Source organism: Centrocercus urophasianus, unplaced genomic scaffold, assembly GCF_019232065.1.
Source record: "Centrocercus urophasianus isolate 14NV4802_14NV808 unplaced genomic scaffold, USGS_Curo_1.0 seq_12, whole genome shotgun sequence".
Lineage (NCBI taxonomy): Eukaryota > Metazoa > Chordata > Aves > Galliformes > Phasianidae > Centrocercus > Centrocercus urophasianus.
Genome location: NW_024884364.1, coordinates 18,957,629 through 18,976,018, shown reverse-complemented (window position 1 = coordinate 18,976,018; position 18,390 = coordinate 18,957,629).

The following is an 18,390-nucleotide window of genomic DNA, read 5'->3' as shown; positions in this document are numbered from 1 at the left end:
CAAAATCCGAGCATGTCTCCCAGATTCCTCAATCTGGGAACTGTCAAAAGGACCCCATGAGGTGTCTGCTTCAGATTTGGCACTCTGGACCATACACAATCCTCCAAAACTCTCTGATCAGGATTTACAATTTCAGTTGCTTACACATGCCCTCATGCTGCAGTTCCGCATTTAAAGCAGTATTCTGATGAGATGCAACATATTCTTCATATTACTTCATATATTTTGAAAAGAAAAAAGCAAAAGCAAAACTTGGCTTCCGTTTGACTTGCAACACTGAATGGATAGAGCATGCTTTAGAGATGATGATATCCGAGAAGTGGGAATTTAAGAAGCACTGTGCTATGTGGCCTCGGAATAGACATTGCTCCCTTGAGCGGCTGCAGTCAGCAGCATCTCTGCTGCCATAGACTGATAGAAACGTGATATAAAGCATTACAGGTGCACAGCTATATCAGACACTAGCAGTTCCTTAGAGGATATAATAGTGTCTCACCAATGATATGGTAATATCTTTGTAGTAATTGCCTTTATTTTTTAGGATGTTAATGCAGCAATAATTCATTGCTTGTAAACCTGGCTTGGGACCACCAAATTACCCACTATATTATGCCTTCCTCCAGAAAAAGTTTTATATAGTTAACACAGAGTTACAGTAGTTAAAACTCAAAACCCAAATCAGCGGGTGAGGGGCAGCAGAGTGGAAATTTTGTGCAAATCTGTAGAGCTCTATCCTACACAGAAGTGTTCCTTGAATTTGATGTTGTCACTGTTGAGCTTGTTGCAGCTGCCACAGCCACATCTTGACAGCATAAATATCTGCAGGCTGCTTTGGCTGGGTTCTTGTGTGAGCCTTAGGCAAAGAGAAACAGGTGACCCATTGTCTGCAGCAGCTCCAGACAGTCCTCTGTGAGCTGGCACATCTGGCAGGAAAAGAAATATATAAAACCTAGATATTACCTCAAACCTTTCCTTTCACAATAGGTCAAGAGCAGAGGTATCAGCCTGGAAAAATGTAGGTTGATTGCTCACAGAATCAGCATACTGTAAATGCAAACAAGACAGTGATGTAATTTATATTATTTTTAACTGGAAGCAAAAGCATAATTAATGTCTAATTCTTTTCTCATGCGTTCATTGAGAAAATAATCCTAATATTTGATTATTTTCACAACAGAAAATTCTGATTCCAGTGTCAAAGACGTTTTTTTGATATTGTTATTTATTTCACATTGTTCAATATCTTTTTTCATAATGAAGGCTAGCTCAGTCAACTGTAGCTTACAGACTGGCAGACATATTACATCCAATAGAAGAAGTAGAAAATTCTACACTGATCCTCAGAGGAAGAAAAGAGACATTCAATAAAAGATGAAAAGGAAATATTAATGTTTAATATGGAAAAGCCAGAGTCTTTCTGTTAATAACTCATAATTTGTTTCCTATAAAATGGTAAATTCTTTGACTATACGTCTTTTAAGCATGCACCAACAAAAATAAGGAAAATGCAAAATAATTATTTGTAGTAATCTGAAGCACCCAGGGAGAAGGCATGCAAAAAGCTATCTCCCTCAGCATGCTTTTATTATTTTTAGCTTCTGTAAGCTCAGTGATTTTTTTTTTTTTTTTTTTTTATCTTTTTAGTTTTAGCTGGCATATATAAAAATTTTAATAAATGTATTCTAAAGAGGAACTACTTGAACAAAACCACGTATCCATGCTATCTTATTTTATAATGGCTCTGTGGTCCCCTGTACAGAATGAATTAAGAAAACAACTAAAATGTCAAGCACTTATTGTCTGAAACTTCCATAGGGACTAACAGGTCTGAACTTTTTCAATACATCCTTCAAGGATCATGAAATTTGCACATACTCACGTACACGCACAGAATTCCACTAACTCTGCACAAGTTAGATAAACTTTCTTGAAATTCTTTTGGCAACTTGTATAATAAATGGATCTGTATAATGGAAGAAGAGTAGAATGGGGAGGAAAGGAGACAGAGAATATTGAAAAGAAAAAACACACATATATTTCCTGCCAAATGTGGGAAATGCATAGCATTTTAAATAATAATTCTAATACAGGAAAAAGTACTTCTCTTTTTTAAACATACTGAAAAAAAGACCATCTATGACTAGGTAATAGAAATTCCTCCTGCAATGGTACTAGAGTACAATGATTTCTTTTCTGATTTTGTATAAATAATAAAAGACTGCTATGAGTGACAGTTTTCCAGCAGCTAGAACAACAGCAAACAAGAATAGCAAATAACACTGTCTAACCTGGAGAGAAATATTTCTGTTCTGAGTGGGTGTTTAAAATTTTTTAAAGATCAGTTTACTTTCATTATTGGATTCATTTTCTGTGATTTTTTTGCATATATTATTTTTTTGAATGTATTATTTCTTAGAAGATCAGAAAAAAGGAAAAAAAGATTTTCTTTTATAAGTCTTTCATCCGAACTGAAACACACAAACACAAAATTGTTATGCTTTGTGACTGAGACAGTTTATCCTGAATCATGACAAACAATGACTTATCAAGCACATCAATGATACTGCTATAATCTGTAAGTATGGTGTCAAACTCTGTAGTGTAAATACAATGCTACTTATAAACATTTATTAATGCTTTCCAATTAAATTATTTGGCACCACTGTAAAAGAGACAAATGAACATTCCCAAACATTTTTTTTCAGACTTCAGGCACCAATTCATACATACCAGCCAATTCAACTGACCCTAAGCTAATCCTCTGGGCTTTGCCTTAGCTATACATGGAAATTTGTTTTCAACTGAACTAATTCCATCAAACCAGAACACCATGATGAAACTCACCACCTACCATCACCCCAAAAATACTGCAACTGCTAAAATAAAGGCTGGGGGGAAGTAATGAAAAATAATCTAAATTACCTAGTGGTGCAGTCCTGGGGAGGATAAGGTAGATTTAGTTTCAAGTCGTGTTTTAGTCAAGGCAACATAGTTTTACTCTAGCATGCATTAGAACTACAGAGATTTCATCTGAAATAGAATTTTAACATGAACTAGATGCATGAGTTAGTTTAACTTGGAATTTAAACAAAACTTTGTTGAGTGGCCAGTCACATTCATGTGCCTAATTATATCTAGTCATATAATAAATTGGGCCAACAAAAAATCATGGTGAGGGAAGATAAAGAAGTCAATCAATTTCAAATATGAGGACAGCTGGGTGATGATTTATACTGGTTTATATGTCTGCACTTAGACTATCTACACTCCTAAAGGAGGGAAAGGTTTCATTTCTTGTCTGTCAGTAATGGATGTACCCAAATCTGTCAGGAACAGAACTGTTTGTATGTTATATGTTCTTTTTATTCAGAAGGAAACGCTGCCTGAATACATTCATAGATCAGTGTATGGCGTACAGAATACATACACATATACCAGTTACATTCGTAAACTGTACTCACATATGCTAAATATACATGCAGACTCTTTGGTTACAGAAAATTTCCATTTTTTTTCCTAAATGGAAGCTGTCTGACATGATGATGGTAAGAGAAAACAACACTCCCAGGTAATTCCCTCACTGAAATATAAACTGTACCCAAGTTCCTCTAGCAAAGCATTGGCTCATGTATAAAACTGAAGGCAACTGTCACCTCCAAAGCAGCAAGGCTATTTCAGAGCTATCTAGGTGATCATACATGCAAGAAGAGTATTGATCACAGAATCAGAGTCACAGAATGGTGAGGGTTGGAAGGGACCTCAATGACTGTGAATCTCCAACCCCCACTGCCACATGTAGGGCCACCAACCTTCTCATTGAATAGTAGACCAGGCTACCCAGGGCCCCATCCAATCTGGCCTTGAACACCTCTAGGGAAGGGGTATCCACAATCTCTCTGGGCAGCCTGTTCCAGCACCTCACCACTCTCTCTGTAAAGAACTTCCCCCTGACATCCAATCTATATCTTTCATCCTTCTACTTAAAACCATTTCCCCTTGTCCTGCTGCTATCTACCTTTCAAACAGTTGACTCCCCTCCTGTTTGTAGGCTCTCTTTAGGTACCGAAATACTGCGATGGGGTCACCCTGCAGCCTTCTCTTCTCCAGGCTGAACAAGCCCAGCTCCCTTAGCCTGTCTTCATAGGGGAGATGCTCCAGTCCCCAGATCATCTTTGTGGCTCTCCTCTGGACCCTCTCCAACATCTCTCTGTCTTTCTTGTACTGGGGGCTCCATACTGGACACAGTACTCCAGATGGGGCCTCACAAGAGCAAAGTAGAGGGGGGACAACCACCTCTCTGTCCCTGCTGGCCATGCCTCTTCTGATGGAGCCCAGGATACCATTTGCTTTCCGAGCTGCAAGGGCACACTGCTGGCTCATGTTAAGCTTTTCATCCATCAGGACCCCCAGGTCCTTCTCTACAGGGCTGCTCTCAAGGACTGCTCCTTCCAGTCTGTATGGATGACTGGGATTCCTCTGGTACAAGTGCAAAATCTTGCACTTTGCTGTGTTGAACCTCATTACGTTCACCCAGGCCCACCTTTTAAGCCTGTTGAGGTCCCTTTGAATGGCATCCCTTCCTTCCACCACGTAAACCACACCACTCAGCTTGGTGTTGTTAGCAAACTTGCTGAGGGTGCATTCAATTCCGTCATCGATGTCATTGATAAAGATATTAAGGAGCACTGGTCCAAGACAGACTTCTGGGGGATGCCTTTCGTTACTGGCCTCCACCTGGACATAGAAACATTGATGACCACCCTCTGTCTGCAGCCTTTTAACCAATTTCTTATCCATTGAGTGGTCCACTCATTGATCTGCCTACAGGACTCACTGTTCAAAGACTCTGAATTTTGCATAAATAGACATACAGCAACCTGGAACTTTCTTTTTAAGCTTTAAGCTTCTACAAGCTTTTCATAAAGTCAATAAAAAGTTTAAATGCTATTTATTTATTTATACATTATGTCATTAAAGACTTGTGACTTGGGATCCCAAGATAACAAAGTCTTTCATAACAAGACTTAAGTATTTGACTGCATTCTTAAATTTCTTATGATTTCTAATGATATAAGAACATATATCAGTGTTCGAATTTTTTGCATCCTTAGGTTTAGCTACTTAATTCACAAACTAACAATTAAACCGACAAAAATATTTCAAGTCTTTTTTTTCCTCCTCTAATCAATAATGCAGCAGAATGATAAAAAGATACAGTAGAGGCTGAAGAACTGCTGTATTTAGATTTCCCAGGAAAAGACCTTTATTCTGCACCCTGAAAGCACATCTCATTTCTCTTAAAGCTACAGTTTGGGATTGACTTCATTGGATTGTACTTTTGGTATTAAAATACAGCTTCTGTTTGTCTTCACCATAATAACACCTGGTTTTCTCACTAAACAGATGTTCCCAATAGAACAGAATTTGGCTTTTCTGACCTCTCTATTGAATGCAAATGTTCTTGTCAGCTTTAACTGGAGCTGAATAACAAGTTCATTTCTTGCATCATCACGGGGAAGCACATAAATTCCATACATATTCTTCCAGACACTGTGGTCACAATCACACATGCATCCATACACAAACATGCTGCTTTAGCACTTCATCATTCATTTAGACCTATGTGGAAGAGAATGATTTTTGCAGAAAAGTCTGCACTCACACTCAGATCTATTCAAAGATACTTTGACATGTTTACCTCTGCCAATACAATTAGAAGTCACCAACTAAGAGTTCCAGTAAGCAGAAGAGCATTTCTATTACCAGTGATAAAGATAATGACAATACAAATTGTATAATATGTGAGAATCCACCACATACATACAGATCATGTAATACAGGTATTACAAGGAAATCCATAATTAGCAACCAGAAGACATCATTTGCAGAGCACATAAAATATCACTGACTTTGTCAAACCTAAAATACACATACTTATCTCTACTGGCACTTAATTTAAAGCCTACTGCATTAGTTAGGGTGACATATAAGTCACTCCTCTAACAGACTAAAACGATCCATAAACCAGAATCAAACTATAGCTTTCTGTTTCGTTCTCCAACTTCTTCTGTGTGTGCGTGCAAGCAGTACTTTCTTCTAGTCTCCTCCTCTAGGAAGAAGAGCTTAATGCCACTGCATTTAAGAGGTCCTGAGCAAGATCACATCCAAAAACTGGTCTTTGCTGAAACTGTGCACAAACATTCAGATAAAAACTCTGAGCTGGAATTTTTTTTTTTTTAAGCACACACAGTTTCAACTTCCTTCTTTATTTGTACCACTAGCAGATGTCTTACTTACATATTACTATAACGTATATAACAACTATATAACTAATGCAAAAATAATTAACAACATACAAATTATTAAACATATTAATTGCTTATATACATTGTCAGTATTCCCCACACCCATCTTTTCTGATGGAAAATTGAACCATTAACTCATGTTATTAATGATCCCAACAATTACATAACAATTGTATCTAATTAGATTGTACTGTATTCTTTCAAATATGGCAACTGGGAAAATTTTGCAATTAATTTAATTTGTGAATAGAATTATCTGTTGTACTGCATTTTGTGTGCAATGTTCTAATAAATAAATCACAATTGAGAAAACAGAAAACTTTGCTATTTTCTTCTCCAAATCAGTGAATTGCATTTTATAACCACCACCAAACTATTTCCATATTTTACTCCTCAATTTGCATTTCAGTGTAATGGATAAGATAAGCACACTCACAAACGTATTAGTACCTAATGGAATACATATTTAACAGGCACTTACAGCACAGAATTAGTTTTACTAGATCTAATTCTCTTTGCTTCTTGTTTTTCATTACTCCCAAGTGCTACTACACAAAACAGAGATGACTGGTTGAGGTATTTATTTCCTATACCTTAATAGTAACATTGCCCAGAGCACTTCAAAGCATATGCTATTGGAATATATTGTGCTTAGAACTGCTCTGTGAAGGAGGAGGACAGTTTCATGGCTTAGAGGATTTTTTTGGTGACCAACTCTGTTCAAGAACAGAACACAGAAATCATTCATTACACAGCAGAAAGACTCAGTTTATGTCCTTGACGTATTTTTTAAGTGGTGTATCTGCCATCAATAGTATATATTTAATACAAAATGAAGGCCTAATAATTAGGTTTTAATTTCAATTTTAGTCTGCTATTTGATCAAATGGTTCCTCAAAAAGTACAATGAATTTTACAGCTTTGTGTCAAATTTATCATGCATTGACAGATGGAAGTTCAGTATGTTATTATCCAAAAAAAAAAAAAAAAAAAAAAAAAAAAAAAAAAAGCATGAATGGATTTTATAGATATGGACAGATAAATATAGATAGAAAGAAATTATAGATGTGCACAGTTTTTGGACACAGGTAACAAATATTTAATCATTAAGTCATTTTGTCAATACTAATACCCTTGTTAGACTTTGTGTCCCTGTGCTGCAGAGCAGCAGCTGCTGAGACATCATTCAGGCTGGTTTATGTTTGTAAAGTACATATAAAAATGCAAAGGGTTAATTTTAGTGTGTGTGTTAGTGGCATCAGCTTACACAACACGCTTCAATACTCATGTTTGCTAAGCCTGCTAAAGCTCTTCTGGTCCAACAACTTAAATGACTACCCGACGTCAGTAGCATTCTCTTGCAATTGAAATTTAGACACACACATGCACACACACATTTTTACTTTTTACATCTGCACTTCAGCTTTGTTCACTCATACTGCTGCCTGTGATTTCCTGTGAATTGTTTAACATCTGTCCTCATTATAGATCAACTCTGGCTTATTATCTCATTTACTAAACAGCGAAATATCTTCCTACTACAGTACAGACACACACACATATGAAAACTTGTGGTCTGTTTATGAAAGTGAAAGGTGATCAGAAGCTATCGTTCAACTATGAACAAAGAAAGAGCTGGGGCTGTTCAAAAGAGCTGGTACTGTTCAACCTGGAGAAGGAACTGAGGTGACCTCATAACACCCTTTCAGTTATCCAGAGGGGAGCTACAGGAAAGAATGGGGCAGACTTTTTAGCAGGATCTGTTGTAATGGAATAAGAAGAAATGGTTTCAAGCTTAAAGAGAATACATTTAAGTTAGATATAAAGAAAAAGTCTTTTACAGTGAGGGTAGTGAGGCACTGAAGCAGGCTGCCCAGAGATGTGCTTGATGTCCCGTCCCTATAGACTTTCAAGATGAAACTGGACCAGGCCCTGGGCAACCTGATCTAGCTGTGATGTCCCTGTTCATTGCAGGGGAGTTGAACTAGATGACCTTTAAAGGCCCCTTCCAACTCTAAGGATTCTATGCATCTATTCTATGATTGTTAAAAGTTTTGAGGCAGAACAATCTCAGCAATCCCTGTGCCAGCCATTCTGCTCCCACCTTTTTCCTCTTGCACGCTGGAGGACTGGTCTGAGCACATGTGCAGCTATTCTGGGGTTCCCAGGGCACCAGCATTGTCTGGGAGGATTTTAGGCATTAATTATTAGAGACTTCTTCTGTACTGCATGGTTGTACTGCTGAGAATTTAGAATTTTACAAGTCAGATAGATGTAGTAAAAGCAGTCTTCTACACTGTGCATATCTACCATGTTTTATCAGCATTTTGGTTAGCATCTTAAGGACATTCAAATTCAACAGCAGAGAGAAAACAAGGATACTCAGTTTTGGCAATCTCTCTGGATAATGCCTTTAGTCTGAGTAACTTCTGCTGAAAGCCTGCATCCGTTCAGCATCTCTGTTGCTTTAAGCTTTACGTGAGTTCAGAGAATGCTTCATATAATTGCAGAAATTAGACATAAGTAGGATTCAATCATTCTCTCCTTTCTCTGTAGCTGAAATATAGTGTGGTGTTCAATGCCTGTGTCTTGCCAAATTCAAATGAGTGTGTTGAGCAAAGAAAGTCAGTGAGGGCCTGAAATACATTCAAAACATACTTGAAGGATTTCTACTTCAGACTAGCTGTAGTTTGAAGCATAGAGTCCATAACTGCTTGGAGCAATTTGGCATATTTCAGCAGCATATACTCTGATTTAGTTTCATCTCAAAGGAATCTTTGGGTTTAGTAATGAAGTAGCCATGAAAACCAATGCATGCTAAGGAAGGACAGTAAGAGATGAATTTCAAATCCTCGTAAAACCTTCCAGTAACTGTCTCTTAAGGTAGAGCAGTCATTATTCCCAAAATTGCTATTTTATTTTCTTCCTGACAGTCAGTCTAGCCTTTGCCTTCTCCATCTGTGGTTTGTCTTAACCAATTCCTGGTCTTCAGATGTTCATAATCATACTTTCACAAATAGCTTTGGACACCTTAGATATCCACTGTAAAAAAGGATGGAAAAAATCGATTATTCCACCTGGTCTTTTAGTGCTTCAGCCTTGGCCACTTCTGGCAATATACACACTACTGTTAGTCCATCCTCAGAAGCTTCAAGTGGAGATCTTGGGCCCAGGAAACAGAATGAGTTCTACACAGAATTTGGAAGGATAATTCAGAGAACATTACCTCCAACTTCTGATCACAACAAGAGATTTTTCCTTCCCTTGATTACAATAATTAATGTTACAAGTGACTGTCCATCTCTGCTCCACGACCATTAATTCTATGCATTTTAAACAGTCACATGTTAATTCCATACTTTTCTTATTTATCTATGGCTTTATTACATTTGGCTTCTTTAAAAGCTAATGATTTGATTTTAGCCAGGAAAATGACTAATTGCAAAAAAGACAATGGGGAAAAAAAGAAGAGGAGATAATGGGCTATGTGGTTGGAATAGCAAGTTACCCACAAAATAAACTAACATCCTCTGGCTTAATTCTAAGATTGCCTACTGGCATTCTCCCAGAATAGTATTTTGTTATGTCAATATTTTGTATACATTAGGGTATTTGCAGAAAAAAAAATCAGAGAGTGTTTTCTATCTGTAAGAGGTCTCTGTTTTCTTTGCTGTACAAGAGTTGCTTAAACTTTTTTAAACAGAGCTTCTGATAGTCAAAAGGAAAACAGTCAGAGAAGGGCATTAACCAAAGTATCTGTCAGCTGAACAAAACTTGTAAACCCAGTCAAACAACTAAAGACCATTGCACTATTGAATCATCAGATTGCAGATCCCTGCCCTGTGGTTTGCTGTCTTTTAGAGAAAGATGCAAACTGTTAAGCTTTCCCTAACCCTCCTCCCTTCCATCTGCCTAGTGACCCATGCAGCTGCCTTAGCGTTCACATTCGCTCCACTGGAAGTTTCATGCCTGCCTTGACAGAAGAAAGTAAAATGTTGCAGTGACAGCAGCTTCAATGGACCAAGCAAAGAATGATAGAGAAGAGTAAAACGTGTTATTTGTGTGGATAGCTGAGAATTGGATAAGAAAACTTTGTGAATTGCTGTGCACCAGAACTGTCAGAACAGGAGGTATGAGGAAAAAAAGGAAAAATATGCAGGAGTCCAAAACTCTAAAGTGTGCTTTGTGCCACTTTTAGGAAGAGAAGACAATATATGTAAAGAAGATGCAGTGTACAGAAATTTAAGTACTCGAGAATGCAAGTACAAATGCCTAACCTGCTAAAAGTAATATTAAATTCTACTGAGACAGGTTCATAATAAAAGCAGCTTCTCTGTTCTTGACCATCATTTCCTTCACCATGGTATTTAGTGAAAATGAATTCTGGAAGGTAATTGAGCATGCTTTTCTTCCTCTGGGGCCCATAAGGTTATTTACAAAAGAATATTTAAAACAGTTATAATGAAGAGGATCTCTACAGAATAGTTTCCTCAACTATTCATGCAGTTAATCTTCTGCAAGGGCACCTATTGGTTGGTGAGCTCACACAGGATTCACTGAGACAAGATACACTTCAGAAGTGGCAAGCAAATTAAAACTGCAAGCCAGCAAAATTTGTTAGAGAGATAAATGAGTTTACTCTCAATAAAAAAATAATTTCTTCTGGAAATACAAGTGCAGCAGGAGTGTTATTTCAAGTAACACTTTGCACAATTAAAAAATCTTCAGGTGACAAGAAAGACATTGCTTGTGATAGCCTGTGTTTTGTATTTTCTTACACCTTATATTTGTTTTGTCACTCTGCAGGCGATTCAAGCAAACTGTCAGACATAGCATTTTGGGAGGTAAGGTTGAAGATTTTTAGGGAATTTGCAGGTGGTTTTGCAATTAGCTGTGTCCAAATTTAAAAAGCCATCCAACTACAAAACCTAGATTCATTTTAGTCTGAAATAACACACTTAATTCCCCATTCTCAACATACAAAGTGAGCTCTATTTATTCCCGCAGGCTGTATCACTGGGCAAAAAGATCAAGGGCTTCTCATTATTTTTGGTAAAACTCAAAGTTTAAAGGAGATGACTATTCTACTCGGTGATAGTAATTTCTTTAATCACAGCAAGTTGAGTTCAATAGTACAATATTTATAGCTGATGTTCTAAAACAATTTGAAATCTTTGCTTTTGAAGGCAATGATAATCACAGGGAAATTGGAGCTACTTTTCTAAATAAATTTCGTTGTATTGTACTGTACAGTGCCAGAGTTAACTTGTGAGCAATAAAATTATAAACTGTACCAGAAATCATTGGAACTAAAGTGCTTCATAATTCTTTTCTGAGCAGAAAATTGCCGAAGATAAATAGCCTCTGCATAACATGTGTTATACCACACATATCCATTTCCTCTTTTGAAAAGAAATACATGCACTGACTGCGTAAAACAGTACAGTTTCACAGAAGCTTTTGGTTATAAAACATAGAATCAAGGTCCAGCAGGCAGGTCCCTCCTAGCCTGCCTTGAGAATGGTAGAATCACAGAACCATTAAGGTTAGAAAGGACTTCTAAGATCATCTAGTCCAACCATCAACCTATCACTAATACTGCCCACTGTTCAAGGAGATACTTCACTTTGGACTGTCCCACGTTCCACCGTCTTGCCTTTTCATCCATCCCATAAAGCATACATTTGTGCTTAAGATGACAGTGAATTTCTACCCAGAATATTCATCTCCTTTTATACCCCTGAACAACATTGCTCAATCAGGGAAGGTCTTCCATTGCTAAACCAGTAAAATAATCCATCACTAAAACTACTTTCTCCTATCTCATAGCCCATTTTACCAGTATATGAGAACCACATACTTCCAAAGCATTTACTTTCCTTCTTGCATAATTCTTCTTTTCATTAAGCAGTTTCACCTTTCTTTTGTTAGCCTCCTGAAGTCTAGGACTAGCCATGACAAACAAAGGCTAGTATGTTTCCTTACACTCCTATCAGCACAACAGTAACAAATTTCAATACTAAGTATTGAAAGGATAATTTAAGTGCATACATTCCTTTCTATCTGCATCAGTATATCTTTTAACACTTTTATACATGGTCTAATCTGGGAAAACAATCTGATATACATCTGCAGAAATTACTGGACTAGTATTGACTCTGTTGCATAGAGTAGAATATTGATGACTGTCTGAAGAAAACAATCTAAGGCTTTCTACAGTGCTTACTTGGATAAAAATACAAAAGGAGTCGTCCTCAGAAATTATTTATCCAGTCTCTATAGACAATTCTACTCATTTAAAATACCAGTCACAACTCTATCTGGCCATTGCAACTCCTGAAATGAAGTTTGTTAGCCAGTTCTTATCACATGGAAAAGACCAACAGAAGAAAAATATTTCTGAAGTTACACCGCTTTAATTAATCTTTTGAATCATAGGATATGTGATTGAAAACACTGTAGAGTAGCATTGCGCAAAGAAGTTTGTTAAGTCCTGAATAAAGTGAAATTAAATTCAAGCAATGCCAGGGCTACATGGCTGTTTAAAATAAAGTTATCACTCCTTAAGCCCTTTCCATCTTTCTTTTCTTTCTCCAACCCCAGTTACCATAAGTTTAATCACTCCTCAGGACGCAACCCTCTAGTTTTGATTCACTGCCCCACAGCTCCTCTGACAAGAGAGCCTATCTCCGCACTTTTCAATAGCTTAATAGCTTAACTAATTGATCTCCATTCATTTGTAAGTACCCTAATTAAAAACAAACAAGCCACTACTTCTGCTCCCATTTACTTCTGTCAGGAAAGCTCTTTACACTTCAGGAAATGTGAATGTTTGGTCCAAATAAGTGCCACAAGTTCAAATCCACTCTAACACTCTCCTGAACTTTCTTAACCCCATTTAAAATGAGTTAGAGATAGCCAGAGGATTAGATTTAACTCACTCCAGCTGACACTACTTGTACTAAGCTACCCTGAAAAGAGTCTTGCATTTTTTCTTTAGCGCTAGCCAGAATTTATGAAGTTTATTTTTTTTATGTTAAAGCAGTGAGATCAAGTTGTGGTGGTACTTCAGAGAAGACCACCAATAATGTGAGCCAGAGTACAAAGTCCGGGTCCTTACGCATTTTTCATAATGACTCATCCACGCTTGGTCCTAAAACCAAGGCCTCTGCACTTGGCATAAATTTCACAGTGAAAAAAGACAAAAAATAATTCTTTTGTTTCTCTAATTCTTACCCTGCATTGCACATGCACCCACTATTTTTCTGGCTGTTCCTCAGGGTTCTTTCTCATTTTGAGGCACAGTACCTCAGACCGGTAGGATAACAGAGTTGTGCTGTGGGATGTGAGGAGACAAAGAACCTGCATGCATCACCCAGTATAGCAGACCTTTAAAACTTCCAGTTCTCAATCCGCTGATAGGCAATGAAAGCAGAGGAGGGCTCTGATGCATGATAACAAGAAGTGACCACCCTCTCTTGCAGCTCAGCTCCCTTGTTGCAGATGGGTGTGAACTCTATACACAGAGATAGGTTTGTGCAGCTTAAATACCCTTGTGAGCTTAAATAGTTTTATTACCTGTGGCTAGCTGACAGCCTACAGTGAGCCAAACACCAAGTGTTAACATAAAAGATTTTCATTATGTCGATTTTTTTCCCTTTAATCTAGGCTACTGTCACATCTCATGCCCAAACCACCTGCTTTGGTTACCAATGAAGTTAACATATGCTTTTAGCTGATGACTGCCTGCTTTGTAGTACCCAGAGCTACAATAATATAGTTACTTTATAATGTTCTGCACAGGAAGGAAGGGGAAGGAATAAAGATATAAAAATTCTGCACTGTGGTGTTTATGGTTTGTGTTTCTGAAGGTAATTTAATTGATTTGACTTGCTGTTTCTTTTGCTGAATGCTATGAAAAAAATCAAGCTGAGCCCTAATACATGGAAGGACTTTGTGACAGAAAAAAATTTTCAATACTTGTGTCCACAGATATTAGCATTTATTACCTTTTAGAATAGGAAATTAAATGTAAAAGAATCCCTCCTTTGCTAAGGGACAAACTGCTTAACAGTTCATTCCCATGAATCATATTGACTTGTTAGCTATGTGAGCAATTATCAGAGTTAGTGGAAATACTGTAAATCATTTGTAAAGAAGGCATTTTTAAACTCAGAAAATTTGAAAGTTAGGAATCACAAAGTATATAGATACAAGAAGAAAGTAAGCTGAAATCTTCACCGTAGCTTTCAGAAAGCAGTTGATAGTTGTTTCAATTGTGTATATTCCCTATTATTATTATTATTATTATTATTGTTATTATTATTATTATTATTATTGTGAGGAAACTAATGTGAATACTCATTACAAATGTCACTCAAATGCAAAGCTCAAAACAGAAGTTTTGTCTGCACAGAGCAACAAAAAGCAGCATCTGGACTTCAGTGTAGGTGTCACACAGTACACAGCTCTATTAGGCACAGAAGGAAAGCTCTGAGGGGGTTAAAAGTCAATCGTAAGACCTGGGACCAGTGCCAATAAACTAGTACCTGGCCAGGCTTAAATTGAATTTTAGCTGCCAAATGTACATTTTCAGATCTCCAGAGGAAGCAGGTTCCTTCGTGTGGGTGAAGTAGACAGAGGCAGCTGTTGAAATGGAAACCATTGCATCAAACAACTTGGGAACTGATTGAATTTAAAATTGGACTTTCGTATTCCTTGATTTTTGCCTCAGAACTCATTGAGGGGATGCAGGTGGCTGATAAACAGAAATCTATCGCTCTGGCAAGATGTTAAAGAAAACCTTCCAAACAAACAAGAATTTTGTCTTTTGGGAGGGGGAAAGAAACCTCAATAAAGTCAGCAAGATACAGAATCAGGCTCTTATTAGGTGCTGATCAGAGGAGCTGTTCTGGTTTACAACACTCTTAGTAAACTGAGGCCTGGATTTCACAGCTATACCAGTGTAAACCTCATAGAACAATATATTGACTTGAATATGGTTTCAAAAAAAAACCTGAACCCAGTATTATTTCAATTTAGGATTAGAGCTAGACTTGAAATAATATATACCTCTCTCTCCCTCTCTTTCTGCTTATACCCTAGTGGAGGTCATTTTCAAAATGTACACAGTAACACAAAATGAATGCTAAGATTTCCAAGTCCAGTATTTCAAAGTGATTTTTTTTTAAATTAATCCTATTATTATTTTTTAAAATATTATTATTATTAATCCTAATATTATTTTTTAAAAAATAATGGGTCACATCTAATTTTATGTCTTGGAAGATTTCATATAATTCTGATCTCAGGTCTCCAGGTGGTGTTATATCCTTCAGCATTACTGGGAACTGCATTGCATTTGCAGCAGTGAAGAATGTAGTTTAGCATGCTCATTTGACTGAGTCCAAGATATAAAAGGATTGTTGCTTACTGCATGGGCACTTAGTCACCAATGATGGTCTTGGTGCCTGCTTCTAGTTCCCATGCAGGACAAAGTCTGTATTTTCTGTGACAACTTCTCAATTGAAACACATTCCAAAAAATACAGAGACAGAAGAAATACAGAAAGCATTTTATGTCTCCCCAAACAGGTAAAACTAGTGGTATAACAAAATTTATTATGATTCTTCAATCAATAGTAGCCACAATGAGGCGAGTTAATAATTGCTTTGTCTTTATCTTAAGTGAAAGCAAATTGAGTGAGGTTGAGAGTGTCATCACCAATAGTAACAATAAAAACATGCATAATAACACAGAAAACTCTTGTTTGTATTTCACTAATCTCAAATCTACAGGTTTCATTTTCAAATTTACAGATGAAAGCGTATGTATTCCAACAACCATTTTCATAGTGAGACCCCAATTGAAATTTTTATTATTTATAGTGCTGTAAGATAAATTCACTGTCCAAGGCCTTTAATGATATTCTACCACACTAAAATATTTTTCTATATAAAATAGAAGCTGAAATCCACCCCAAATATTTATTTTTCTTGAATTGTCTCTATAGTTAACTTTGACACACAGAGTGATGAAAGGCACAGGCTTGAATCTTGTCTTCTTTACAAAATACACTGGCCATATATCTATAGCAATACTGATACAAAGCAGGATCGTAAAATAATTTCTTCCCCCTAGACCACTTCTAAGATGGAGTTAAAAAATAAAGCAAAAGTTCTTGGCCAACATGACATCATTTTGTAAAGTACTCTTTCAGAAATTGAAGGAATCAGAGAACAGCTTGGTTTGGAAGGGACCTTAAGAATAATTTCCTTCCAGTCCTCAGAACCTTCAAGTCCTCATCAGAGCTTCTCTCAACGAGTTCTTCCCCCAGTCTGTACACATATCTGTGATTGTGGTGACCCAGGTGCAATACCTTGCACTTGTCCTTGTTGAATCTCATTAGTTTCTGATGGGCCCACTTTTCAAGGTTGTTCAGGTGTTCAGATGTCATCCTTCCTCTCCCTTACCTATATTATCAAAGAGAAAAGGTTCATGGAAATATGCTTGTCTTAATGCTATTTAACTGCTTGCTGTCACCTTAAAAAAACAAACAGACATAAGCCAAAATGTAGTAGGGCAGAGGAGAATGAGTGGAATGAAAGCCATGTTCCACTTAAATTACAATATACTTTTACAATTCAGGTTCATAATATCAGGTCTCGGTGACAGATGAGGACACAGAGAGAGAAGATCTCAAAACACTGCCTGCTAACTGGTGGTTTCTTAGCAGGCACCAGGCTGCATGCCAGCAGGGTGTCATTGCCAGTGACTAAAGAAAAGACTACACACTGATGTAGTTTCTTCCAGAAGATGTTTTGCCAACAGCACAGGAGACAGACAGTAATCTTTAAGCAACAGTCTTGTTTCTCAATGGAATTGGTCACAGCTTATTCAAGACCCCTCCCTGTCCAGAATATATTTGGTCTCTCTCCAGGGAAGTACATTTAGCCTGGAGGTACACCGAACATTTGTATATTTAAGAAATACAGTATTTTTTAATTAGATTGTCTTACCTATTAATAGCCAATTGTCATCTCAGTAATATTTTTGCTTTTATGATTATGAGAGAAGTAAATATATGCATGTTGATGAGTCCTTCCTCCACCCTATATTCTTTGCCATGGAATCTTTAATGCAAATATAAAATGTGTTCATAGATTAAAACACAAACCGTTCTTAACTAGATAATGATAGAAACAGATTTAAAAACACAGAAATTACTGTTTTATAAAATCAACAGTCCTTCTGCCTGTACCAGCCTCTGTATTAACTGAGATATTAAAAAAAATCCAGTTAATAATAATATTGGTGTAAACTTCAGATAATAATATTGGTGTAAACTTCAGATAAAACCTCATTGGTTTTAAAAAGAAACAAGCATTTTCAGGTCAATTCAAATTCATATTCTATCTGTCTTTCATAGTCCAAGTAGGTAATTTCAGCCTACGCTAGATCAAGAAATAATGACACCAGTTTAAAAAAACCCTAAATTAGAATAACAAGTGACCTTGCATAACTTTAAGACCTGTTTGACTTTCAGGTAAATTCAAAAACCTGCTATAGGGTGAACTCACATTTTTACATCAAGCTTATTTTTAGCCTTAGTAGAACAGTGATATATTGCTCTCTGAGGATTAAGAACCAAGCATCATAGTTAACAGGGAATTTGACTTTGAATTTATTTCCTATTTAAGCTTTGAGAATTTCTCACAAAGACTGAAATGTTTTGGACTATTTTTGAAGAACAAACAGAATTCTCCATTCTTACTCTGTCTACAGACCGAAAAGCATTCTTTGACAGTTGAATTAAATCCTCTTTGAGGTGGCAAAATGGAACCCCAAGTACAGTACTTCCCTGGCATAATATCATTGAACAGTTCTAAGACCTTTGTTCATTCTAAGTCTGCTTTGAAAAAAGAAAAAAGGAAAGATATGCATGTGATATAATGGTGATTTTTTCTTTGGTTGTAGCTATTCTTTCTTCCTTTCTCTGCAATTTATATGAACACGTGAAAATTTGCAATGGTCAGAAACAAGAAAAAATCTCCATTGTAATTCTAATTCTCTCATTCTCTCTCTT